Source organism: Balaenoptera ricei, chromosome 13 (genome assembly GCF_028023285.1).
Source record: "Balaenoptera ricei isolate mBalRic1 chromosome 13, mBalRic1.hap2, whole genome shotgun sequence".
Taxonomy (NCBI): Eukaryota; Metazoa; Chordata; class Mammalia; order Artiodactyla; family Balaenopteridae; genus Balaenoptera; species Balaenoptera ricei.
In genome coordinates this window covers 89831891-89846398 of record NC_082651.1, presented here as the reverse complement: position 1 = coordinate 89846398, position 14508 = coordinate 89831891, and the positions used below count along the sequence as shown (strand labels likewise).

The 14508-nt window shown below is 49.3% G+C and overlaps 1 protein-coding gene across 4 annotated transcripts in view; it reads left to right on the top strand.

The window, feature by feature from the left end:
• Positions 1-5765: 5765 nt before the first annotated feature.
• Positions 5766-14508, top strand: part of KCNS3 (potassium voltage-gated channel modifier subfamily S member 3) — a 34307-nt gene continuing 25564 nt past the window's right edge. For 3 of the 4 annotated variants that reach the window (XR_009506523.1, XM_059943105.1, XM_059943106.1), the window contains exon 1: positions 6532-6667. The gene's annotated coding sequence lies outside the window, so the exon portion shown is untranslated. Of the gene's footprint in view, positions 5914-6531; positions 6668-14508 lie in introns of those variants that run through there. The other variant, XM_059943104.1, reaches the window with a different exon arrangement.

Here is a 14508-nt window from a genome sequence, read left to right as displayed (position 1 = left end):
TGGCCCTGAATCAGGTGGGTGGTCACAACCTGCTGGCTCCCATATCTCTGCTTAGCATAGCGTAGGACATGACCTGGGGGCTGCAGATGGGAACATCAGCAGTGTTTCTATAGCTCTGAGAATTCCTTAAGGACAGGACAAGAGACTGGACTGAACTCTTTAGGTAAGGGTGTTTTTGTCTGTTTGTTTGCTTTGGTTGCTCTGTGGAGAAACAACGACTAGGACCATTAAATTAAGCATATGCATATCCAGGGGTGATATTCAAAATACTTATAACTGCTAGAAAGACTGTCAGTTCTCACTGGGTCAGGCATTAACCCTTAGTTGGTGGATGGTGGAAATTTCTGGGGGCTCCTGGAGAAGGGGCTGGGTCAATGGGAAGGATACTCAGGAAGCTTGGGGGCAGGGCTACTTACCAACAAGTACAGAAATATTTCAGTATTTCTGTATCAGCCCCCTCTGGATTCTACGACCAGCAATCCTGGTAATATATTACCACCCTCAATTCTTTCCAGGTCCATAAGGTGATACGTGTGAGGTTCTTCATCCCAGTGTTTTTTATGGTGGTGGAGAATTTGGGCTATTCTGGGTGCCCGTCATTGGAGAGTGGATGACATACACAGTAATAAAGTAGAGATACACACAGACCAACAGGGATGGAGGTAAAAACCATCCCGCCGTGTGGAATGAAACACATGAGAAGATTGAGGTAAAGGTCAAATGACTATTTGCATAAATTTAAAATGTATGCGTTCAAAACAACCATACACGTTTTGCAAGGGCACATGGAAATGAAGGCGATCAACAAGCTCATTAGAATGGCAGCCTATGGAGAGGGGGTGACAATGCAAGTGTGGAATGGGGAATAAAGGCAAAATAAACATTCAGAACAGGAGAAGGCCTTGTGTGTGCTAATGATGATAATATGCTATTACTGAAGGGTATGAGTAGCCTGCTGCAACCAAGGGAAGGAAAGAAAGATGACTAAGTCAGTCCAGCTGACCCACACTCATAGGTCGCTGAAGCTGCATTTAAAGAGGAAGAGTGGATGCATCCAAGAGTGTCCTGCCAGCAGAGCAGGGCACTTGCTTCCCTCTCGCTCCTCCAGAAAGATCTTTTGGTTCCTTCTCTCCGCCATATCTTGCTATGGCAGAACTGCCTCCAAATTATTGTGATAAGAAGCTATGATTTTCTTTTCAAAAGAAATTTTAATAGGAAATTTCTCCTGTTCCAGCAACTGAATGGGTCACTTCCACCGACATCCCATTGGAAAGACCTCAGTCGTATGCTCGCCCCTAGTGACATGGGAAGCTTGGACATGTAGACTTTATCCTGGGCAGCAATGTATCTTGTAGGATGACCAACTGTCCTGGTTTGCCTGGACTGAGGAGGTTTGGGACACTGGACTTTCAGTTTTAAAACTGAGACAATCCCAGGAAAACCAGGAAGAGTAGTTCACCCTACTACCTGGGTAACCATTGGAGATACTATTACTGAGGAAGCAGAAGAGAAAAGATCATGGGGTTGTTCCTAGCAATCTCTGTCATGGAGAAACTCTCTACTCTTCTAGTTGTAAATAAAGACTAGACCCTAAGTTCCATCATACAAATGAAGGATTATTAAAACAGGTGCAGAATTCCCCCAGAGGAAAACCCACCAGGTTGACATATCTGATCTTTAGTACCTCTGAGTTTGCTTTCCTGCACCCTCCCTGAAGTCTGAAGCCCTGTCATCCATCCATCCATCCATCCATCCATCCAATCACCCACCTTTTTATTCTTAAAGCAGTCATGGAACATCTGTAATGGGCCAGGCTTTGAAGGTACTGAGCTGAATAACACCACGTAATATCAGCCTTCAAGGAGCTCACAGTTTAATAGAGGAGACTCATTCCAAGCAGGAAACAATACTACAGGAGTATAACTGTACAAAGTATAATGAACCCAGTGGAAGGAACAACTAAATATGATTTGTGGGTTAAGGGAAAGGGTCACAGAATAGGTGATAATGATATTGGAGGTTGAGTTGGCATCTGCTAGGTAGAGAAGGGGGCATTATAGAAATAGAGTGTAGGTAGGGCCAAGGCTCAGAGAGCACACAATGAGCACAGGGGAAAGAAGGAGCTGATGTGTCAGGTTGGAATGTGAGTGGAGAGTGTGTACGTTGGGGTGGCGGAAGATGTGTAGGAATGTGTTAAGACGGAGAGAAAATTGTGAAGAGCTTGACACTGGCTAAAATGATAAGTTTTGGCCAGATTATGAGCAATTTGGAAGTCCATCCCTTGGAGTACTTTTATGACCTGACTTCTCAGACAGAGCCTTTACTGTGCTAAAATGTATTATATGTATCGACAAGTGGAATGCAGTATGTGTGTGCCCAAAGCCTTTGACCATGGCCCAGGTGTTCCGTGGAACTCACCTTGGGAGTCCTCAGAGGATACCTCCAGGTACCTAGGAGAGTGTTCCTTTGTGCCTGGAGACTTAAGCCATATTCTGTCACAGGGTTTTGTTTTGTTTTTTTTCTTTAATAATGTGTAAACAGTGTCCTTTTATCCGTAGAATTGTAAAAATTTTAGAACTGGCAAGGACTTTGGAGATCATCTAGTCCAAACCCAAATAGAACTGGAGAGGAGATATCACTGAGATGTTCAGAGGCAGAGGTGGATTAGAATTCAAGTCTTCGAACTTGAAGATGATAAATATTTAAGGCACTTTCAAAATAAAAATAATATAACGGGGCATTTAAAGTAAGCATACAAATGATTTTGTGAAAGAAGAGTGATCATTGTAGCAATAATCCGGAGTGAAAGAATTCTAGATTTGGTCTTGAGCTGCCTGGCATCCAAGCAAAGAGACCAATGTGATAGTTTATATGTTTCTTTTTACCTGATAGAAGGTAACAGAGAAATAAAGGATGATGGCCCCCATCCGGAGCAGGAGGAGCTGAGCAGCCCCATGACAGAGCCTTCAGTAACTCACTTCATAAACACGCAGACCCGGGCTTCCCTGCTGGCGCAGTGGTTGAGAATCTGCCTTGCAATGCAGGGGACACGGGTTCGAGCCCTGGTCTGGGAAGATCCCACATGCCGCGGAGCAACTGGGTCCGTGATCCACAACTACTGAGCCTGCGTGTCTGGAGCCTGTGCTCCGCAACAAGAGAGGCCGCGATAGTGAGAGGCCCGCGCACCGCGATGAAGAGTGGCCCCCACTTGCCACAACTAGAGAAAGCCCTCACACAGAAACAAAGACCCAACACAGCCAAAAATAAATAAATAAATAAATAAATTTTAAAAAACAAAACAAAACATGCAGACCCTATAGAAGGTCCTGGAAATTCAGTCTTCAAGGCGCTCATTGCCTGGTTGCACATAAACAGTTAAATTCAATATGGCAGATGCTATGGTAGTTGCAAAGGGAGAGGAGATAGGTAACTCAGGACAGGAAGAGGGTCTTTCCAGAGGGTAGTAATTATGATTGAATGGCATCCCAATGTAAAGGGAGTTTGTTGAATAAAGAAGGGTTTGGCGGAGGGTATTCTAAGCAGAAGGCAGGGAAACATGAAAAAGCCTGGGGGCTTTGGGGAATTGCAAGTGTTTAACGTGCTCATATTGGCTGGGTAAAGACTAGCGAATAAAAGGCACCAACTGAATAAATGTTGACCGTCATTACTAATACCCCTTCACGCTCCAACTTCCCACCAGAGATGAGAGCCTCTTCATATCCACGTGGATATCCATATCCTATCCCCCATTTAAAAAGCAAATTAGTACTTCCCTTGCCTCCAGGGGTGACGCCCAGCTGTTTTCTGTCATTTGGACTTTAGCGAGAATGAAAGGTCAAGGACTGCTTTGGGTGGGGAGAGGGAAGGGAGTACAGGGATGTGTGGGTAAGTGGGTGAGAGAGGGAGACCCTGAAAACGAGATGTGTCCAGAGCAAGGAGAATGTGGAGCCCCGGAAGACAGGCTGCACAAAGCCCACATTTGCTTGCGACGCCTCCACGGACTCTGGGAATCTTCTCTGAAACCATGGAGGGTGAGCGCTATCGTCAGCTGGTGATTAACCCCTTACAGCCCAGTGCATGGCTTGCCCAGACGCTTCCGTGTGGGCAGGGTTAGTGAAAAGAAGACGGGGTGTCGTATCATGCGGCAAAAAGACATTTTGATGGGGTGGGAGGTGGGTGTGCGGAAGGAGGGAGATCAGAGCATGTCAGTCAGACAGACCTGTGCATGCACCGTGGTGATGGAGACTGAGGCCAGAGGAAGGGGCTCTAGACACAGGGGGTGAGAGCGTGGCTGTGTGTGTGTGTATAGGAGTGCATTCACCACTTGGCCTGACTCAGCCTTGGTAAACTTCCAGGGAACAGACACGCTTTTTATGGTCCACGCAATGCTTTCCTGTTTCTTATTTCATTGGCTTCACATGATCACCCTTTGAGGGAGAAACTTCTCTTGTAGATGAAGATACCAGGGCTGAAAAAGCTAAGTGACTTGCTTGCAGGGCTCCCCACAGGGTACAGCAGGATGAGAACCCAGTTTGTCTGACTCTCAAATCTGTGCCCCTTCTACCCCGTCCCCCAAATATGCCCAGAGTGGAGGCCTGACCTTTCTGTGCTCAGCTTTCACAGATTCCAAGTGGGGGCCCTTTCCGAGCCCCCTTGTGCGCCTTCCCTCCAGTTCACATGTGCCATCCAGACCCTGTGAGAAGGACCTCACTCCAGACTCTTCTGCACTGCAGATGCCTTCTGCAGTGCTTAGAGATTCGGAACATAGTTCATTCTCAAGTAAACAATGCCGGACTTTTGGGATAAGCTTAGTGATTTAAAAATGATTTAACAGCTAACTGCTGGAAGAGACCTGGAAGCATTCTTCTCAGGTGTTGACACAATGTAAACATATTTTTAGAATAATCTTAGATTTGATGCTAAAGATGATGAATGGTGCATGAAAATTTACCTTTCCAGCTGCTTGCTAACAGCAGTGTAGACAAATGCTTTGGCTCCTCTTCCACAGAAGAGGGCGCAGGCTTGGGGGAGCTAAAGAACCATGGGCTCAGGGTCAGAGGGCCCCCGAACAACTGTTCTCCAGGCACCTGAGCCCCCCACCTCGCCTTCCATGAGCCAAATGAAAATATTGGAGGCTGAGGGAAGACGGGTTTTCTCTCCTCCTCTGCCATTCCTGCCTGCTGCTACCCTCTCCTCTAGCCAAACCTCCCTGTAAGGTGCAGGTTTGACCTTCTAGAAGCCTACCAGATACTGTACCAGATACCTGAACCCTGTAAGGTGCAGGTTTGACCTTCTAGAAGCCTACCAGATATTGCTCCCTTACCTCTGACTCCCACTGTGGGCTTTGATCGAACAAAAATGACGAGAAAAACCCAAAGACACCATCGGGTACTTCGATGAGGTCAGAGAAAGTGTCTTTCACCTTTTCCATACATCTCTTTGCCCCCACCCCCTCCCCCCGTGGGCCTGGCTCAGGGTCTGGAACTTAACTATGTGTGGTCTTGCTGGGTGCTGGTCTGAGGCCAGTGATCAGAGGGTGCCGGGTTGGGGGCAGCTGGCAGATTGCCTGATGTGGGGCGGGAGCCCAAGGAACACTGGGCACCTACAGCTTGGCGCAGCTGGCTCTGAGGAATTATTGCAAGTCTGCACAACTTAAAAATCTGCAGTTTGGGGGCGGGCGGGGGAGCGCGGGGGTGGGTCCCCGAGCGTCCCATTTCTCCTCCGGGCGGTTCACTGAGCGTTCTCGCTCACTGCAGAGGGGCGGGCGATGCCTTTGGACCGCACGCCGGCCTTGCTGAAGTCCTGGTTCGCTCCTCAACCTCGGCAGAAGGCATCTTCCTCTGACCTTCGGGAAGGGGACCGGACTCGTCCTCTTTCCGCTCAGTGCATACGTCCGCCACCTCTTCTGATTTGGTAAGTCGAGGAATGGAGCGTGTGAAACAATCTTGTTCTGCACTGTGCGTGAGTCTTCAGGCAGCCGAGCTGGTGGTAAACAGGCAGGACCTGAGTCTGTTTCCTCCTTCGCACTTTGTTTTAAAACAAGTTGGGGGCCGCGATACTTACTAAGAAAATCCCGGCAAATTCGCAGGGCTTTGCTTGGGAGGAGAGGCGGTTGCCGGAGCCGCCTGGGCCGCAGAGGAGGTCATCTGTCTCCCACAGGTTCAAGGTGCTCCCAGCCCCGGAGGGCTCGCAGGTGGGAGGCGCGGGGCGCGCTCCGGTTCCCCACCCCGGACTGGGCGCGCAGCTCCACGGGTGACTCTGCACTTGGGTCTGGGCGGGGGCGCGCGCCCCGCGGGGCCGCCTCTCTTGTCCATCCAACAGTTCGCCTGCCGCGCGGCCTGACCCCGGCAGCCAGCAACCGCCCGCGGCACAGCGCCGCGCTCTCGGCCCGGGGAGCGCCGGCTGGGAGCCCGAAGCGAGGCGGCGTGCGGAGCTGAGACCAATGGGGCGGCGGCCGAGCGGCCGGCCCCGCCCCGCCCCGCCGGCGGCTCCCGGGCGCCGCGCTCCTGCCGGGCGGGACGGACAGACGGACCGACGCGGGCCGCCCGGCTCTCCTCGCCGCCGCCGCCGCGGCGGGCGCAGGGCCGCGCGGAGACGCCTGATCCCTGCAGCGCCGGCGGGCGGCGTCGCAGAGCGGAGCCAGCCAGAGGCGCCGGGACTCCCGCAGGTAACCTGCTTGTGTCCCCTCCTCCCCGTGCGCTCGGGAGACTTCTCCGTGCGACCCCGTAACTTTCCCCACCTTTTGCTGCCCAGCCCCGCCGTGGCCCAGGTCACGGGTGCACGACCCCGCAGATCTACACCCGCAGGGGACTTTGCATCCTGCTGGGCGCCTGTCTCCGGCGCTGTCCATCCTCCGGTCCCCAGACCCGTCGTTGCTGGAGTCCTAAGGATCCGCCTGTTGCGCGGGCTGCCGGCAGCCGAGACAGTGTCTGGGTGCCTCGGAAAGCCGCAGGGAGGGTGTCTAGAATCCGCTCTTGAGCGCGGGGTGGAGGACCGATGGAGGCGGGAGAAATCGAGGAGCCGGGGAAAGGCGGCACTTCGCGGAGGGGCATCCCTGGGGCGTTCCCTTAGCCGGGAAGCCGTTCCTTCTCTTCCTCGAGAGGAGGCGCTTTCCTGACCAACGTAAGTGCTTCCCAGGCCGCCGCTCCGCCTTCTTCCTTGTCATTCTCCCCTCCCCTTTGCCCTGCAGCGGTGCGAGGCGCCCCGCGACAGTTGCTGGGAAGAGCGCACCCAGGGCCCTTGCTCTGGTGCCGCGCTGCGCCCAGGGACTGCGGGCGCGCTCCGGGTGCGAGCGGCTTGGGGCTTGCAGGGCCCGTGTTGAGTCGCCCGCAGACTGCGTTTGGATCAGTGATAGCGATGGGAGTGGGTGCCTCGGGGTCGGGAACTTTCCTTTCCCGCGCCTCTCTGGATGGCTGCCCGACTTCTGCAGGTGAACGGGCTGGCGAGCGAGGCAGACCTGCCGGCAGGGGCCTCGGCGAGCCGGGCTGGGCGCCTTTCGCATTGCAGGGATCACTCTGAACCGCCACCCGCGCCGCTTCCCCGGCTCTGCCTCATGTCGTTTGTGCCCTTGGTGTCTCCAGCGTCTCGGCGGGGGTCACTGAGCTGGTAGTCTAACTGAGGCAGCCCACGACTGGGGTGGACGGCAGCAGAGAACCACCTCCACCCGCGGGAATGGCCCTGGGGCCCTAGTTTGATGCTGGGGCGTGGTGGTGGGGTGTTTCTCCTTGCCCTCTTGGAGAGTAGACTCTTGATTTTTGTCTTTCATGTCACCCTCCCTCCGAGAGAGGAGCAGGTGAGATAAACCGGATCAGAAACCTTCCCCTCCCTTTTCATGTATTTGCTTAAGTGATTTGCATAAGCACTGGCTTAGAACTGTGTAAGTTACCCCTAGTTGCTCCCCTTTCTAGACTACTTGCAAATACCTGCCCAGGTAAACAGGAAGCAAGCATTTTCCTGAGCACGTGCCCCCTTGCTAAAGGCAGATGCCCTAGTGCCTCTCTCCCCACATGTCTCAGGCTGAGAGAGGGTGGCACTGATTCTGTGGTTGAACTTGGTGCACTGGGCAGGCCTCATTCTACCTCTGTTGTAAACTGCTTGAGGACACTGATTCACTCAGAATGTATCTACAACCAGCCCACAGTGGCTGGGCCAGTCCTTGGTCATACCCAGAGCATGGCGAAGTTTCTGCCTCCCAGTCTATTCTGTTTTTCCTCACCAGATTCGTTCCTTCTCCTGTTCTAATATTAAATTAGCCATTTCAGAACTAGGAATTGTCAATATTAGGGTAGGGAGGAGATGAGACTGAAGTACTCAAGGATTCTGAAGCCAGAGCATGTTGTGAATATTTTAAGGAGACTTGCAGGATCTGTGTGGACTCAGGCTTGTGTCTGAGCCATCATTACCTGGAAAATCAGCCTGAACAGAAAAGCCGTTAATGAATACAGCAAAGCTAAGGTTTTGCTGGTTAAGTGTGTGAGAGCAAATTGGGAGGTTGGAAGCAATCTTTGTTCTGTTCAGAAATGTTAAAATATTAAAAAGCCAATGCTCTGACACTGGAGTTTGCCAGCAAAGCACTAGCTAAGTTTTTTCTTCTTCCTTATTATTATTATTATTAATTATTATTTTTAAAAAGTAGGGGAAGAGTGGGCACTTCAGCCACCTCCTCTGTCTTCAGTGGATTTTGCCCTTCACTGTAATCCTTCACAGACCCTGCCTCCCTCTGTTCTACCAGAGATCTCCATCTGCCCTGTGTCTGGCATTTGGGGCTGGGATGTGTGTGTCAGCTCCGCGAGAGATCAGGCATCACAAGGGTTTTCCTCCACTTCTTTTTTTTTCCTGGCCTCGCCCTGAGAGGCATGCGGGATCTTAGTTCCCCAGTTCCCCAGACCAGGGATTGAACCCAGGTCCCCTGCAGTGGAAACGCGGAGCCTTAACCACTGGACGGCCAGGGAAGCCTTCTTTCTTTCTTTTTTTTTTTTTTTTTATAGATGACATTTATTGTCTGGATACCATATGCCAGCTATGCTGCTTGGCACTTTTCCAGGCATTATCTCATTTAATCCTCAGAACACCCCCACTGGGAAGTGAGGTTTCCCTTCTTGGTCACACTGTCTCAGTGGGAGCCAGCAGTAGATGGAGCCCCTGCCTGGCCTTCTGAGCCTGATGGGAGACCGCAGGGTGGGGTGAGGCAGAGGGGCAGGTGGGCGTGCTTATTGTCTCTGCTGATCAGGTGTCAGGAAGGTAGATCTGCCTGGGTGCCGCTTGTGTGAAAAACCTACTAGGACTGGGGACCTGGGCTCTAGCCTGATTCCTACCTGCTTATGGCTCCTTGACTCAACATAAGTCACTTTGCTTCTCTGAGCCTCAGTCTATTTAGCTGCAAGGATGTAGACATCTGACATTGTTGTTGCCCTGTACTAGGCACTATGCTGAAAGCTCTCCATGTATTAATTCACTTCATCCTGATGACAGCCCTAGAAGGTAGGCTCTTTTTGTTTGTTTGTTTTTTGGCCACACTGTGTGGCATGCGGGATCCTAGTTCCCCGACCAGGGATCGAACCCTTGCCCCCCCGCGGTGGAAACACAGAGCCTTAACCACTGGACCACCAGGGAAGTCCCATCCTGTGGTTTTTTTTTTTTTTTTTTTTTTTTTTGGTAGGCTCTTTTATTATCCCATTTTAATTTAATTTGATTGTATTGGGGTAAAACAACAGAAAAATGTTCTCTCACAGTTCTGGAGGCTGGAAGCCCCAAATCAGGGTTACCCACAGGGGTACACTCCCTCCAGAGGTTCTGTGGGCAATCTGTTCTTTGCCTATTCTAGCTTTTGGTGGCTCCAGGCATTCCTTGGCTTATGGCTACATAACTCTGACCTCTGCCTCCATGAATTAACCTATTGTAGATGAGAAAAAAGAGACAAATGAGTATCGTGTGCAAAGTCACATAATGAGGATGATGTGAAGCCAGGATTCTGTCCCTGGCAATCTGGCTGGGGAGCCACTGTGAGATTCTGTCCTTTTTGTTTATCCCTATAGCCCCGACACTGTGCCCTGCGCTTAATAGGACTCAGACTGGGCTTGTTGAATGGTGACAGGGAGAGGTGGCTTGCTGTTACCAAGCGACTTTTTGGCCCCCTGTCTCCCCTTGGAAAGAAACTTGAAAACTATGCAAGAAAAATGTTCTTTTCTCTTTTGCCAAAGTTATCCTCTTTCCAGTGGAATTCTGCCCAGCTAGTTGGGAAAAAAGGAGACAGATCATAAAGATTGTGGGCCAAGTCCATCATCTTTGTGTCTCACAAGGAGGGCAGTGGATGTGGAGGGTCCTTGGAGGTGGTGGAGTTTGAATTTCATCCTGAAGCTGGCTTTTGGTTATTGCTCTTGGCTAGTCAGGGTGCTTAGTTGGAGCAGGGGAGGAGGAGAAAGTACTTTTTACTGTTGTTATTTTATTTTGCATTCAGTGACGTGGTAGGTGAAACTTGGAGAGAAATCCCAATTGTGGTGAACACAACAACGATGTTTATAATGTGCAGTCAAATGTCGAAGCTGATTTAGAAGAATTCCCATCCTTGTCTTCCTTTATCATTTCTTTTAGATCACCTTTGGCAACTTTGCAACACACACGCCTACCCCTTATAAAAGGAAACTCTTCTTGCTAAGCTATAAGTAGTTCCTAGATTAGGTTGTAGTGTTTTTCTTTGTGGGCAAGGGGGTCTTGCTGTTTCTGGAATCCTGAAGAGCCTTGCATCATGGTGGTTTTTTTTTTTTTTCAGAAGCTTTTCCAGAACATTTCTGCTTACTTTCTATTGGTCAGAATTGTGTAAGAGGCAGAGAAAGCAAGCAGCTTTTTTAAAAAAAAAATTTATTCTTTTAACTTTTTATTTTATATTGGAGTACAGCTGATTAACAATGTTGTGTTAGTTTCAGGTGTACAGCAAAGTGATTCAGTTATACATATACATGTATCTATTCTTTTTCAAATTCTTTTCCCATTTAGGTTGCTACATAATATTGAGCAGAGTTCCCAGTTGCACCATGGTTTGCTTGGAGTAGATACCTTATAAAATAGTCTTTAACTGCACAAGCGTTGGATGATAAAGGCCCAAGACCCCCTTTTAGGCAGTAACGTTACAGATCAGCAGTTAATGTTGACAGCAGCTGGCTACAGTGTGGTTGCCGAAGTTCCTAGCGAATGAAGCATCCTGCTGGGGTCCTGAGCAGATCAGCTGAGCTCAACGGAGCACCCAGCAGATGCTCACCAATGTTGACTTAGTGATTAACTTCTGTGGTCGTGTATATATCCTCTTTACATATACAATTATGCACAAGCTTTTATTCAACAAGTATTTGAGTACTTACCCCATATTATGTACAAGGCTGGGGCTGGGTAGGAGACAGACATTAAACAAATAAATGCAAACATTTGAGCAGTGGCAAATGTTCTAAAGAGCTTCATCTGGGAGAGTAGCAAGGGTGGGAGGGTGCTAGTTTAGATGGGGGAGCTGGGAAGACCTTTCTGAGGAAGAGACTTTTCCTTCTGAGGGATGGAGAAGAGTTTATCACGTGAAAAGGCAGAGAAAAAGATGTCTGGGCTGCAAAGCGTGTGAGGATTCTAAGGCAGGAATGAGCACTGATGGTTGGAGGAACTCCAGGAGAACCGGCCGGGGCACTGGGAGGAGGTTGCAGAGGAGGGCAAGGGCCAGATCACGCTGTGCGCTTTGGGCCAAGTTCAGGATCTTAGAGTTTATCCCGAGGGCTCCGGGAAGGAGATAATGGAGTAGTGGCAGGGGAGTGTCAGTTTGTGTTTCTAGAAGATCACCTGTGAAGGCTGTGAAAACGATATTAAAGAAGAAAAGATTAGAGAGGTTCCAGCATGGCAGTTGGGAGCTTAGTTAGAGGCGTGCTGGGGATGTGGAACCTCAAGCCAGCTTGGACTGAGCGAGAACGAATGGGCGGTGAGGAAGTGGAGACCTGACAGGTACAGGTTGATTATGAAACAAACCAGAGACAGGGCGAGTGCAGGGGAGGGTTTGCATTTATGTCTGTCTATGTGGAAGGTGACCGCGGCTGAGGTTAGGGAGCTGAGTCCAGCTCCTCAATAAACCAACACATACCCATCTCTGTATGTGGGGTTACATGGTACGTACTAGCACTTCTAGAAGGTTAGACATTTGTCTGACTCTGTCTCCAATCGCTGGGTAAGTTTAAGCGTATCACTTGTCTTTCCCTGGTTTTTTTTCCCCACAGCCTGGAAATTTTATGATTAAAAAAACAGATAATCTTTCTGTGAATATTCTTCTCCCATAATGTCATTTATATGTGTTAATTTGGATTGTTTTTATAAATTGAATTAGGAGAACTATGAGTGGGTATGTGGGAACATTTGTGGTGAGATTCTAAGCATTTGGTCCTTGATGATCACCAGTAAGCTGCTTTCGAATTGGCTTAAATGGAGAGAAATCAGTGGTCAGCGTGGTGGCGAGGAGATGTCAAGCCTCTCCAAGATGTATGGGGGCGAGGCCCAATGGAGAGCTTGAGGCATGGCTAGAGGCCAGTTTTCTGTGTTTCAGTGGAATCCTCCTTTACCAGGTCTTCCTCGGCACATGAGACTCTTCCTCTTTACCCACTGGTATCTTGTAAAAAGATGCAAGAGAGCAACATATGATCTGTCATCTGGGAACCCATGTTCAGTGGAATATGTTGGCCTAAAGATCAATAAGGAACATCACAGATAGCCTGATGGAGTCTTGAAGAAGCGGTGGAGTATCCAGTGACCAATTTATAGTTGTAGGGAAAGCATAAACAGGACCACATAATTGAAAATTACTGCAAACATTGGTTAAGAGGCCTTTTGAAGACTTCTTTCAGTGATGGTGACTTATATCCCGGCAAATAATTAGTGTGTTGAGATAAAAGAATGTCAGCAGACTAACATTTTGGGCTTAAACATGTTTACATTTTTTCACTTACATTCTTCTATGAACTGGTTTGGCTTTCCTAAGCCCTGATTGGCCTGCCAAAGTGAACCTAAAATCATCTCCTATGATTTACTTAAGGTAAAGAATTTATTTGGCTAAAGAGATGGGAGAACTCCGTGGTTAAAGATCGTGGTTTGCAGATATGGATACGCCTGGGTTCTGGCAAAAGTATTTCAGCACTTTTGTTACTGAGGTCAGTAAATCATATCTTCTGGGTAGTGTTTTCTTGTGGGTTTTTTTTTTTTTTTTTTAAGATTTCAACTTTTTTTTATTTTTATTTTTTAAAATTTTATTTATTTATTTATCCATGTCTGTGTTGGGTCTTCGTTTCTGTGCGAGGGCTTTCTCTAGTTGCGGCAAGCGGGGGCCACTCTTCATCGCGGTGCGCGGGCCTCTCACTATCGCGGCCTCTCTTGTTGTGGAGCACAGGCTCCAGACGCGCAGGCTCAGCAATTGTGGCTCACGGGCCCAGTTGCTCTGCGGCATGTGGGATCTTCCCAGACCAGGGCTCGAACCCGTGTCCCCTGCATTGGCAGGCAGATTCTCAACCACTGCGCCACCAGGGAAGCCCTTCTTGTGGGTTTTTAAGATCCCAGTTTTCTAAGTGTGGTACCCTCATGAGGCCACTGACATAAGACCTCTGCCCGCCCTCCACCCCTTGGTCATGAGCTATTGCCTGGCCAAGATTTAGCCCCTAGGCTGTTTCAAGGTTGGGCCTTCTTGGTGAAGCTTGTCTCCTCTGTGCTAAATGTGTAAATAAAAAGTGTCATTATGTGACAGTGTTTATCTATCTATCTATCATCTATCTATCTATCTATCTATCTATATATGCTGAGGTGCAAAATGATATCAATATCCCCATACATTATCATCTCCTTAAATCACAAATCCTACAGTGTAGGCTCTCCAAATAAGCAAAAATAGGAATCTTATGAAAGTTCATATGGGGCCTGAGAGCTTCACCTTTAAGCAGTTTCCCCAGGCTCCTGGATCTAAATAGAAATCAAATGTCAGCATGGTGCCTCTTTTTGGTGCTGAGCCCTGAGTTCTCTTCCCCCAGCTCCTCCAGACTTAAAATGCGGAAGGTGCAGCACAGTTTGCCTTCTCATCTCGTGTCTTTTATACGGCACTTTGAAGTAGAGAGTACCCAGTAGGAGGTACAGTTATGTAATGTGGCCCTAAACTCCCCTGGCTTTGCTTTTTTTACCAGTTGCTCCTATCACCCGTATCAACAGTTGCACGCCAGCAAACCCTGTTTTACAATCCTTCATTTGTAAGTTAGTGTCAGCAACTCGGAAATAATTCCCACTTAAGCGTTATGAGGCATCGGGGTTAGGTTTCAGAATGCCCCATGAATGCAGAGTTAAGTCCTAAGGAGTGGGGTGGTAGATGGCTTTGAGCAGTGGACGTGCAAGACTGTGTGGTGTAGACGGGAGGGGATGGAGCTCTCTCTCCTGGGAACAGGGTCCTGCCCCACACACCCATCTTGTCAGGCGCACAGCCTAGAGGAGGAAGGACGCCCGTTAGTGTGGGCT